Below are 12,025 nucleotides of genomic sequence, written 5' to 3'. Positions count from 1 at the left end.
CAGAGCGCAGGAGCGGAGTATCTGCAGCTCGAAGGTTATTTTGTGGTGATAGTTAAGAGACGTGGTTCAAGTACAGTAGGTATCTGCGTCAGGAGGGAAAAGGGGACTCTTCCCTGACCGGGAATCGAACCCGGGCCGCGGCGGTGAGAGCGCCGAATCCTAACCACTAGACCACCAGGGAGACGGTTGGCTCTCTCCCTGTGTGCGAAGAGAAGACAGCGATAACCTGGATTCGCGCCGGTGGTCTTCATAGGACACAGAGAGCGATCGACACCCTTTTACAGTCTGTGTAGCGACAGCAGCGACACTGAGAGCTGCTGTGTGTAAGAAAGTGAAAATGAGATCTATTTGATACAAAGACTTTTTTGCACAGCGAGACGTCTTGATACTCGAAGGTTTGTGGGATTATTTTTCCGTGTTTTATTTACGTTTTCAGATTTTAGACATCTAATCTCATTGGTTCCGTGGTGTAATGGTTAGCACTCTGGACTTTGAATCCAGCGATCCGAGTTCAAATCTCGGTGGAACCTCAGCAGTGTATCTTTCTTACTTCTTTGTCGGGTGAGCGTTTTGTTAATATTAAGTGTAGCAATGAAACCTTCAATGTAGCGTTAAGTTAAAATCGATCACTTCTTGAATTTATGTAGGAAACTCTCCTGATTTGAGGTTTCATTGCTTCATTACAGGTGTGCTTTTATGATTCCAGAGTCAAGTTCAGGTACTTTGCTTGATGAAAGAAGCTTTTTTTTTAAATCTGTGATCTGCTCACCCAACACGGTCTGCTGTCCTACTGAAAGAGAGAAGCAGAGTAAGGAAGATGTTCATTCTTGAGAGTTTTTGCTCAATCACAGCGCACCCTGCTGTCAAGATTCTGGCTGAGATTGTAGCCAATCATGTGCTGCTCAGTCAATTCAATTCATTTCAAGGTGCTTTGTTGGCAAGACCAATGAATAAATCAGCATTGTCAAAGTAAAACAAATACAGTTAACATGAAAAAGTCCAAAGACATTTACATCTTAATTTAGACATAAGACATTTACATATAAACATATGCAGCATTTTTTGTGAGACAGACTCACTGTTCCTCAGGCTGTGACAGGAGATCACATACTGGGCTGCCAGTTCACCTGAGTTCCCTCCTCCCTCTCCCAGTAAGATTGAGACTTGTTGTGATTCTGGCAGGTGTGGGGATTCTGGGATCAGATTTCTAAATTTGGGCAGGAATGTTTGTCTAATCCTAGAATATTTGTCACAGTGCAGCAGAAAGTGCATCTCTGTCTCTGTTTCTCCCCGCTGGCAGTGGGAGCACAGCCTGTCCTCTCTGGGCAGCCAGGTCTGCCTGTGTCGCCCAGTTTCTATGGCCAGGCTGTGGTCACTGAGCCTGTACTTCTTCAGGTATCGCTTAGCATGCGAGAGGTAGCGAGATCGATGCCCGCATTCTCCAGTCTGTCTTGTATCCCCAAGCAGCGAGCATTGAAATTTCATGCTTACAAGGAAACAAAATCTAAACCAAAGCACAAAGCCAATTGAACACTTGTAATAACCCTTATATCGACAAGGAGGCTTTACTTCTATTTTCATTTGTTTTTGAATTACAAAGCTGAGGAAGCAGTCCTTGACATTCAAACACATGCAAAAAGACTATCTGATGTATTTTAACAGAAACGCCATCCTTACTTTAAAAATAACATTACACTGCCTGGCACATTCAGTTATATCCTGACACGAGACATAAAAAGTAATAATTATGGCCCACAAATTAACCGACTGATTTGATCAATTGAAGTGTTCTGATTTTAGAGCCCCCTGTAATTTTTGCTAATTAGAACAACAACAATGCTGAGCCTTCAGCACAGCTCAAAGATCAAGATCAGCTGGTCTCAAACTTTGTTCTGCAAGTTTTTTGTCGGAATAGAGCTCATAGCTGAGACGATCTCCAAATAATATATTAACTAGTCTGCAAGATACTGGCCTCCGTGTGGATGTAGTAGTTCGGGTGGGTAGCTGCGTCAGCATGCGTAGGCTGCAAAGGAACAAGTAATAGGTTTATTCCATGCTGAAAAGAGAAGAAAGAAAACACAGCGTTTCGTCCGTGGAGCCTTCTTCAGGTGTGAGAAAAACAGGGCATAAGCAAAGGTAACGTAGCAGGAGAACAAAAGCAGGGAAAGAGGAGGACAGGCACCTGACAGCGTGATTTCTCTCTTGAATGGTTACTAAATACGTTATGTGAACATGCCACCCGTAGAACTGTATATAGTTTCGCTGCTCCAGGCCTTTAGAGATTGATTGTAAGAGCGGGCAGGTAGGAGGTATGGATCCTGTGCAGGACTCAGGAGCGAGAGGGAACACCAATCCAAATCGCGAAGCAAAACGTATACCAGGAAGCAAGCAAGAAGGTCGGAAAACGAGAAAGACAACCAGAGAGCAACAACCCGAAACTCAAGACAAAGTCGAAATCGAGGGGCAGGCTAGAAGATCAAACACCGAGTGGAAACTAGCAGTGAAATAACGCGAACTCGAGGAGAACCCGCAAGAGTGAGCGGGAAGTGAGGAAAGAGGGGAACTGAAATAGTGACGGGAGTGAACGGTGATTGAGGGGGGGAGGGTATTACTCGCGGCGTGAGCGTTTGTTAAACACGGTTCGCGTGGGAATGCGAGACGGGACAGAGACGCGTGTGGAATGTGTAACATTGACGGCTTAAAGGGTGACTATAACAGATGCTGGACTTTTACATTTTGCCATATCATCGAGAACTTCTCTGTTTTCAACTCCCGAAAAAGGTACCGTAGCTGTATTTTGACAGTAACGGTTTCGAAGTTACTGCTGGTATAAACAGATGAGTGTCCCCGCGCACATTTTTAGCAGTTTCAAAATCCATGTAACTTTACAAGACGAAGAAAAATGAGAAAGACAGACTTAATATTATAAAGACTCAAAATCAAAACCATAAAGTCAACTAAGTATGGAACTCGTAAAAACACAGAACACTGAAATCGACAAACCTTTATTTACATATTATCCATTTTTTAATACGAAGCAGAAGTAGCTCCCACTGAATCCAATACCAGGTGTGTTAAAGTACCGCGCACCGATTTCTGTTTGTGTGACAGACCGCTTGCAAATAAGAATATTTTAAAGCGGACAAAGAACAAAGATAGAGCAATCGGTACTCCTGGCGCGTCTGAATTGAAAAACCATGTGAGTGACAAACCAGCACTTGTTTGGCTGAACTCCAGACCCATATCTTAGCAGCAGGGAGCGCTGTGATTGGGCGAAAACTACCTAAAATGAGAGCGGACACTGTGATTGGACAATTCATGGTAGCGAAACGGGCCTTGATTGGCTAAGACCACCAACTTTGAACAGAAGGCAATGTGCTAGTGAGCAGCCCGATGTGTTTAAAAGAATGACAAGCCAGGAAGGAGTCGAACCCACAATCTTCTGATCCGTAGTCAGAGTAAGAAGGATACCCGGCTCAGGTTCCACCGAGATTTGAACTCGGATCACTGGATTCAAAGTCCAGAGTGCTAACCATTACACCATGGAACCGCTAGCTTGTGAAAGAGCTTTAAAGATCCATAATGAGATCTTCTGCGTGTGTAATTTGTCTGCGTGAGACTCCGGTGTCTGTGTGACGTCGAAGCTCTGCTGTAGCCGCTGTGCATCTGAGCTCTACAAACGGTTCCGTCCGCTTTCAGTCTTATAGACACGTCCGCACTCCCACTTAAAAAGCACCCCTTTTCTCACACATTCAGCCCAAATTCGTGCGGTGTTCCTGGTCATTTCAATCTCACTTCGACGTCAGGTTTTTAACTCGTTTCTGCAGTCTTGTTTCAAGCGTTTCTCTGTCATTTGACCTCACGGGTACTCGACATTTTTGTAGCAGTATGGGAACACTCTTAAGAGAAATTGCAACACTTTACAGCGAGTGGCTGGAGACAAACATTTCGTGAGTTCATTCCAATACCGCCCCGTAATTCCAATACTTTTTCTTAATGAGGCGAGCTTTTTGTTAATCTTACAAGTGTAGATGAGACCGTAAATATAACTTTAGGTTAACAATGATGAGCTCTTGAACTTGAGTTCGGAATTCTCATCCTATTTTCTGCTTTGTTTTCTTTTTTACAGGTGTGTTTTTACTATTTTAGGGTCTTCAGGTGCTTTGCTTGATGAAAGAAGTTACATTCCGACTCTCTGGTCTGCTTTAGTACTAGAAGAGAGAAGCAGTCTGGAAGATGTGAAAACTATGTGATATTTTGGAAGAAAGCGGTTTTTCTTTGATATCGTAATCAAGCATAATTTCAGCTCGACACATAAACACTTTGGTTTAAAGAGACGTTATTTTAAAACACAAGATGTAGCAAACACGTGTAACCAAGTTGACTACTTGAGCGCTCTTTCCACTCACAAATGACCCAGAGCGCAGTATCTGGGGCTCGAAGGTTATTTTGTGGTGATAGTTAACAGACGTGGTTCAAGGAGGTATCTCCGTCAGGAGGGAAAAGGAGCCCTTCCCTGACCGGGAATCGAACCCGGGCCGCGGCGGTGAGAGCGCCGAATCCTAACCACTAGACCACCAGGGAGACGGTCGACTCAATTCAATTCAATTCAATTCAAGGTGCTTTATTAGCATGACCGATGGGTACAATCAGTGTTGCCAAAGCAAATGAAAGTAATGATATTTACATGAAACAAAACAAAAATAGAAGTAAAATAAAATCTACAGACATATTACAGACATTTACAACAAAGACATATTATACAATATTGACATATTCTGTAGGCGGCTGGAGCATTACTGGGAGACAGACTCACTGTTCCTCAGGCTGTGACAGGAGATCACATACTGGGCTGCCAGTTCAACTGAGTTCCCTCCTCCCTCTCCCAGTAGGATTGGGACCCGTTGTGATTCTGGCAGGTGTGGGAACTCTGGGATTATATTTCTGAATTTCGGGAAGAATGTTTCTCTAATCCCAGAGTATCTGTCACAGTGCAGTAGGAAGTGCACCTCTGTCTCTATTTCTCCCCGCTGGCAGTGGGAGCACAGCCTGTCCTCTCTGGACAGCCAGGTCTGCCTGTGTCGCCCAGTTTCTATGGCCAGGTTGTGGTCACTGAGCCTGTACTTCGTCTGTTTCTGTTTGTTATTTTTTATTTTGGTCAAATATTCAGCTAGTGTGTATTGTCTGTTTAAGGTTCTGTAACATTCCAGTTTATGTTGTGTTTGTGTGTGTGTGTCCCAGTGTGTGAGATATTGCTGTTTGATCTGTGCTGTGATGTGGTTGAGTCTGGGTTGTGGTGCTCTAGCAGTGCTGTCCTGAGGCTGGTTAGTGTCGGTGTGGCTCAGGGGGCTCTGTTTTGGGCTCAGCTCTTGGCTCAGCAGGGCTTTGTGGTGGTAGGAATTTTGGTCACTGTTTTTTAGGTGTAGCCAATACTTGAATATTCTTTTCTGTATGTTTATCAATAGTGGGTACTGGCCTAATTCGGCCCTGCACCCGTTGTTAGGAGTTCTTCTCTGCGCACGGAGGATGTTTCTACAGATCTCCATGTGCAGAGTTTCTGTGGGGTGTTTGTCCCATTGGGTGTAATCCTGGTCTGTGAGGGGACCCCACACTTCACTGCCGTAGAGGGCAATGGGTTGGATTACACTTTCAAATATTTGGAGCCAGATTCTTGTTGGTGGGTTGATGTTGAAGAGCCTCCTTCTTATTGCGTAGAAAGCCCTGAGTGCCTTCTCCCTCAGTGCCTTCACTGCCAGGTCAAAACTCCCGGAAGAGCTGATGGTGAGACCGAGATATGTGTAGCTGGATGTGTGCTCCAATGTGTTGTTGTTGAGTGTGAATTTGTACCTGTTTCCCTGAGGTCTGGCTTTCTTCTGGAAAACCATAACTCTGGTCTTGTCCAGATTGACTGTCAGTGCCCAGGTCTGACAGTACTGCTCCAGCAGTGCCAGGTTCTGCTGCAGCCCCTGTTCTGTGGGCGACAGCAGGACCAGGTCATCTGCGTAGAGCAGGAACTTGATTTCTGTGTCGTGTAGTGTGAGACCAGGAGCTGCAGACTGCTCCAACATTCCTGCTAATTCATTGATATAGATATTGAACAGTGTTGGGCTCAGGCTGCAGCCCTGTCTCACCCCGCGGCCTTGGGTGAAGAATTTAGTCCTTTTGTTTCCAATTTTCACTGCACATTTGCTCTCTGAATACATTGATTTAATGATGTCGTACACTTTGCCCCCTATGCCACTTTGGAGTAGTTTATAAAACAATCTCTCATGCCAAATCGAGTCAAATGCAGGGCTTGTTGCAACTTTGGGCTGCTGTGTCTCAGCATCTCATTTATGACACCATCATGGCCACAGGCTTTGCGTGGTCTGAGGGCCTGGAGTTTGTCCAGTAGCTCCTGCTCAGTGATTGGGGAGTCTAAGGGGTTTTGGTTGTCTTTGATAGCCAATTCCAAAATTTTGAGTTTTTCATAAATGGTGTTTTGGTCTGATTGATTTGTATTTGGGAGCTTTTCATAGAGATTTTCAAAGTATGTTTGCCAGATTGTTCCATTTTGGATGGCCAATTCTTCTGGTTTTGATTTGTTTAAGTTGTTCCACTTCTCCCAGAAACAGTTCTGATTTAGTGACTCCTCAATTTCTGCAAGTTGTTTGTCTATGTATGTGTTTCTTTTCTTTTTCAGCGTGTGTTTTTAAAGTTTTACCATGTCACAGTACCTGAGTCGCAGATCTGTGTTGTGTGGTTGTCTGTGTTTTTCATTTGAGACTTTTCGTAGTGCATTTCTGATGTTTTTGCACTCCGTATCAAACCACTTTTCTTTTGCTTTTGTTTTTTGGTAGTTTTTTGATTTAGTTGTTTTTAGCTTAGATTTTGATGCTAGTTTGTGGAATAGGTGATTTAGTTTTTGTGTGGCCAAGTTGATGCCTAATTTGTTGGTTTGATACGGAGTGTTTAGGAATGTGTCCATCAGTGTCTGAATTTCGTCATTGCCCAGTGCAGTTTGGTATCTGTCCAGGCTGTCTGTGTCCCATCTGTACGCCTGGTTGAGGTCATACAGCTGGCTGGGCTGTGTCAGTGTGTCTCTGTACTGGTGTGCTCTCTTCATGTAGAGTGTGATCTGGCTGTGGTCGGAGAGGGGAGTTTGTGGCCTGACAGTGAAGGCACTGATACAGGAGGGGTCCAGGTCGGTGATGGCATAGTCCACCACACTGCTGCCCAGAGCTGAGCTGTAGGTGAACCTGCCTAGAGAGTCCCCTCTAGTCCTGCCGTTGACGATGTACAGGCCCAGCCCTTGACAGAGCTGCAGCAGCTCGCGCCCGGTGCTGTTGACCGTAGTGTCATGGCTGCACCTGTGTGAGGTGACCGGTGTGTGGTACAGAGGGGATTGTCCGAATATGTGAGTGTTTCCCTGTGTGCTGGTGAAGTCTGCCAGTGTGCCTGTTCGTGCGTTGAGGTCACCATAGAGCAGCACGTTTCCCTGGCCCTGGAAGTGACCGATCTCCGTGTGGAGACTGGGGAGAATTCCCTCACTGTAGTAGGGGGATTCTGAGGGCGGGATGTAGACAGCACACAGGAAAACCTCGTTTTCTGTACAGATGGTATTTCTTTTGATTTTAAGCCAAACTCGTGACTCTTCTTTCTTTACTAATTGTATGGAGTGACTGAGCTCCGCTCTGTACCACACAATGATCCCCCCAGAGTCTCTGCCCCGGGTGATTTGGGGTTTTTTGACAGAGGGCACCATGATCTCCTTGTAGCCTGGGGGACAGTGGGTAGCCAAGTCTCCCCGACACCATGTCTCCTGTAGGATCATGATGTCTGTCTCCTTTACATCCTTGATAAATTCAGGATCAGTGCTCTTCAGCCCAAATGCTGACGAGCCCAGACCCTGAATGTTCCACATACTTATCTTTAGAGATCTCATTGTTATCGCTTGAATTATCTTTGCAAGTTGTTATTGTTTTCTGGAACTGTATCAAATTTGTGTTGGACATTTACATCATCGACAGAAACAAGTATTGTGCTGGGTTTTTGTCTGTCGCTGTGGGTGGTGGAAGTTCAGCTCATAAGCCGGGTGCAGATGAGGTTCAGGAGCTGCCGGATTTCTCCCAGCTCCAAACCGCTCGGGACTGCTGGTCTGGCCAGGGCTGCGGCGTAGCTGTGCAGGAGGGGCTCGGTCCGGCTCTGTAGTTGTGCTGGGTGGGGAGGGGTTGTGGTTCTGGTCCGGTTCAGCTGCTGGTCTGGGTGAGGGGCATGGGGTGGGGCGCTGGTTCTGGTCCTGTTAGGTCGTTGGTCTGGGTTGGAGGGCTGTAGGGTGGTGCTGGTTCTGTTCTTTGTGGGTTGAGCTGGTCTGGGTTGGGGGTGTGGGTGCTGGGGCGTTCCTCTGGTAGTCCTCCTGTTTCTCTCTGGGGTGCTGTTCGGGTGTCTGCCCAGTGTGGTGTCTTTCAGAGTTTTTGTGAAGAGTCCAATGGTCTGTTTTTTGAGGTGTTTATGGTCGTGTAGGTGCTGTGGTCCAAGGGTGGAGTGATGGGCCAGGTAGACGATTGGGAGCAGGGCGCAGCACCGTGAGATCTCGGCATTGATTCTCTGGATGGTGTGGTGCTGCTCGTCCTGTCTCGGCAGCAGGGTGGAGATGACAATTCGGGCGCGAGGGAACTCCTGTATGGCCCTCTCTGCCACTCTCCTGATGGACTGGGCCACCTGCTCCCTCTGGGTCCTCAGGTCGTTGGTGCCGGTGTGGATGATGATGTGCTGAGGGGCTCCCAGTACCGACCTGGACAGCAGCTGCAGGGCCTTCTCTGTCGTCGGACACCAGAGCTTTGCTGTTTGTAATCCTGGGAAGAGCCTGTGCTCATCGATGTACCTCCCGTTGGAGTCGATGAGAAGGGCTACTTCCATGCGTCTGCCTCTGGTGTCCAGTCTGCTGGAGGGGCGCTGTGCTGCCGGGCGGGCGGCTGCTTGGGGGGGTGCAGTGTGTGAGGTGGAGGAGTTGGGTGGGGCCGGGTGTGTGTGTGGGTCACCCTGAGTGTTCGGCAAGGTGGATGTGCTTTTGGGCAGTGGAGTTGTGAGGGGATTTGGGGTGCCGGGGGGTGCAGTGGGTGTGGTGTTTGCTACGGTGGGGGTACTGGGTAAGTGGGAGTTGGTGGTGGGGGTTGTAGGGGTGTCAGGTTGTGTGGAGGTGGGTGTGTCTTTGCGGGTTGGGGGTGGGTGTTGTGTGTTGTGTGTTCTGGGTCTCAGGGCTGTTCTGTTGCAGTCCGGGCTGCAGTGGGAAGTAGTGAGTTTCCTCAGCTGGTCTTTGAGAGTCTTGCTTGTCCTCTCCGCGAGCTGCAGCTCCTCTCTCAGCTCTGCTACTTCCGACTGCAGCTTACTGTTGTCCTGCAGCAGCTCCTCCATCTGTGCCCTGAGCTGTTTGTTGGAGGTTTTACATTCATTCTTGTGTTTGTTAACCTCGTCTCTTAGCTGTTGTGCTGTCTGCCCCTCTGTGAGTCTCCCCAGCATCAGCTCCTTGAACTCAGTGAAGTCCAGCTCCAGAGCAGAGAGTTTCTCTCTCAGGAGGCGCACTGTGCTGTGGTCACAGGGGGGTTGGTGTGGGCTGTGTGTGTCCGGGTGGTGTGTTTCTGTGTTGCCGAGGGCTACACTCTTGCTGGGCTGTTCTGTGGCTGAGGTTGTGTTTGTGGGCTCTAAAACAGGTGGAGCTGAACTCTCCGGTGCTGTGGGCATCAGGCTGCTGGGTTTTTCTCCTGTTTCTGGGGGAGGTTTCTCCAGGTCGGCCTGTGTTTTAAGGTCTGTGAACTTTTCCTCGAAAAGCTCCAGAGCGGCCTCACTGCCCTGTATCATCACTGTACCATTGTGGTAGGTGTTGACAGTCAGGACAGTGTCTTCTACCTCGCTGTCGCCCCCTATGGAGATTTGCCTGCCTTTGCTGATGCCCCTTCTGGTGGTGTTTGTATAATTCTTACACACAGCTGTGTGCCAGGCATTCGGATGCTCAGTAAAAAAGAGCAGGTTGGTTTTTATGTGTTTTTCTCCTGCCTGGCAGTAGTCAGCAATGAGGGTCTCTGGGTTTTCTTTCATCCAGGAGTCTTTGTACTGTTTCCTGGTCTTAACGGTTTTCACGTCCTCAGGGTACTGGAGTACTGTGCTGAGGGGGCAGGGCTGCTCCAGTGGGGCTGTATTCTGCTCTGTACTCATCTTCCTCTTTTAAATACAATGGGCCCAGGTGAGAAGAGCAAACAGACGGCCTGGCTCGGGCGTTTTGAATACAATCAGCCCCCTGTTGCTTGGGAACAGGTTCTTCAACTTTGGCCTTTTGAGTGTAGTGGGCCCAAGTGGTATTTTGTTTAATTTAAACTTTAAGGTAACTTTTTCTAAAGACTTTTTAAACTTTTATCTAGCAAAGCAGTTCAATTTTTTAGAGGCCTCTTCAAGAAAGGAGAAGAAAGAACAGGGCTTACCAGGTGTTTTTCGTGTTGGTGGCTGAGTTCTTGGCTTCTCCTGATGCTGCTTCTATTTTCCCTTTCCTTCTTGTTTCACTGTGTGTGAAGAGAAGACAGCGGTAACCTGGATTCGCGCCGGTGGTCTTAATAGGACACAGAGAGCGATCGACACGCTTTTACAGTCTGTGTAGCGACAGCAGCGACACTGAGAGCTGCTGTGTGTAAGAAAGAGAAAATACGATCTGCTTGGAACAAAGACCTTGTTGCATAGCGAAACGTCTTGATACTCGAAGGTGTTTGTGGGATTATTTTTCCGTGACTTATTTTCGTTTTCACATTTTAGGAGATCATTCTCTCAGACCCGCAGGGTGATGGTTGGGAGCGAGTCCGGACGTGTCTAAGAGACCGAGCTCTTCGGTGTGAGTTTTTAGCGATTTAGAGATTGATTGTAAGAGCGGGCAGGTAGGAAGTATGGATCCTGTGCAGGACTCAGGAGCGAGAGGGAACACCAATCCACATCGCAAAGCAAAACGTATACCAGGAAGCAAGCAAGAAGGTCGGAAAACGAGAAAGACAACCAGACAGCAGCAACCAAACCTCAAAACAAGGTTGAATCATCAATGTGTGAAATTTGCTCCAAAATCCGGTTATAAAAATCGTATTAGCTTAAAAATAATGTATAAGCATGCCCCAATAACAAAACAACAGCCTTATACAATGAGGGGTTGCTGCTGGTCCATGAGGCTGCGGGTTTTCCTCTTTTACATTTTGCCATATCATCGAGAACTTCTCTGCTTTCTACTCCCGAAAAAGGCACCGTAGCTGTATTTTGACAGTAACGGTTTCGAAGTTACTGCGGGTATAAACAGATGAGTGTCCCCGCGCACATTTTTAGCACAGTTACATGGATTTTGGAACTTTACAAGACGAAGATAAATGAGAAAGCCATACTTAATATTATAAAGACTCAAAATCAAAAGCATAAAGTCAACTAAGTATGGAACTAGTAAAAACACAAAACACTGAAATCGACAAGCCTTTATTTACATGTTATCCATTTTTGAATACGAAGCAGAAGTAGCTCCCACTGAATACAAACACCAGGTGTGTTAAAATACCGCGCACCGATTTCTGTTTGTGTGACAGATAGCTTGCAAATAAGACGAATATTTTAAAGCGGACAAAGAACGAAAATAGAACAATCGGTACTCCTGGCGGGTCTAAATTGAAAAACCATGTGAGTGACAAACCAGCACTTGCTTGGCTGAACTCCAGACCCATATCTTGGCAGCAGGGAGCGCTGTGATTGGGCGAAAACTACCTAACATGAGAGCGGACACTGTGATTGGACAATTCTTGTTAGCGATACGGGTCTTGATTGGTTATGGCTATCAACAATGAACAGATGTGCTAGTGAGCAGCCCGATGTGTTTAAAAGAAAGACGAGCCAGGCAGGAGTCGAACCTACAATCTTCTGATCCGTAGTCAGACGCGTTATCCATTGCGCCACTGGCCCCGCTGACACAGCTGCACCGCACCACAGTGAGCTCAGCGCCGCTACTAGTACGGCATCGCCCCGCTCCAACTTT

At 47.1% G+C, this 12,025-nt stretch overlaps 1 protein-coding gene and 5 non-coding genes across 6 annotated transcripts in view; 1 reads left to right on the top strand and 5 right to left on the bottom strand.

The window, feature by feature from the left end:
* The window catches only part of LOC148832356 (hepatic and glial cell adhesion molecule-like), a 118,561-nt gene that overhangs the window by 20,366 nt on the left and 86,170 nt on the right, over nucleotides 1-12,025 (bottom strand). The gene's annotated exons all lie outside the window — the stretch shown is intronic.
* Nucleotides 110-181, bottom strand: trnae-cuc (transfer RNA glutamic acid (anticodon CUC)). Its single transcript has one exon. It is a non-coding gene; the product is annotated as a tRNA-Glu (tRNA).
* Nucleotides 459-530, top strand: trnaq-uug (transfer RNA glutamine (anticodon UUG)). The gene has a single exon. It is a non-coding gene; the product is annotated as a tRNA-Gln (tRNA).
* Nucleotides 3,479-3,550, bottom strand: trnaq-uug (transfer RNA glutamine (anticodon UUG)). Its single transcript has one exon. It is a non-coding gene; the product is annotated as a tRNA-Gln (tRNA).
* trnae-cuc (transfer RNA glutamic acid (anticodon CUC)) lies at nucleotides 4,513-4,584 on the bottom strand. The gene has a single exon. It is a non-coding gene; the product is annotated as a tRNA-Glu (tRNA).
* On the bottom strand, nucleotides 11,880-11,952 carry trnar-acg (transfer RNA arginine (anticodon ACG)). Its single transcript has one exon. It is a non-coding gene; the product is annotated as a tRNA-Arg (tRNA).

The sequence above is a fragment of the Atractosteus spatula genome, chromosome 6 (genome assembly GCF_055471065.1).
Source record: "Atractosteus spatula isolate fAtrSpa1 chromosome 6, fAtrSpa1.hap1, whole genome shotgun sequence".
Classification (NCBI taxonomy): domain Eukaryota; kingdom Metazoa; phylum Chordata; class Actinopteri; order Semionotiformes; family Lepisosteidae; genus Atractosteus; species Atractosteus spatula.
Note: the sequence above shows the minus strand (reverse complement) of the source record. Positions and strands in the feature narration are given on the sequence as shown.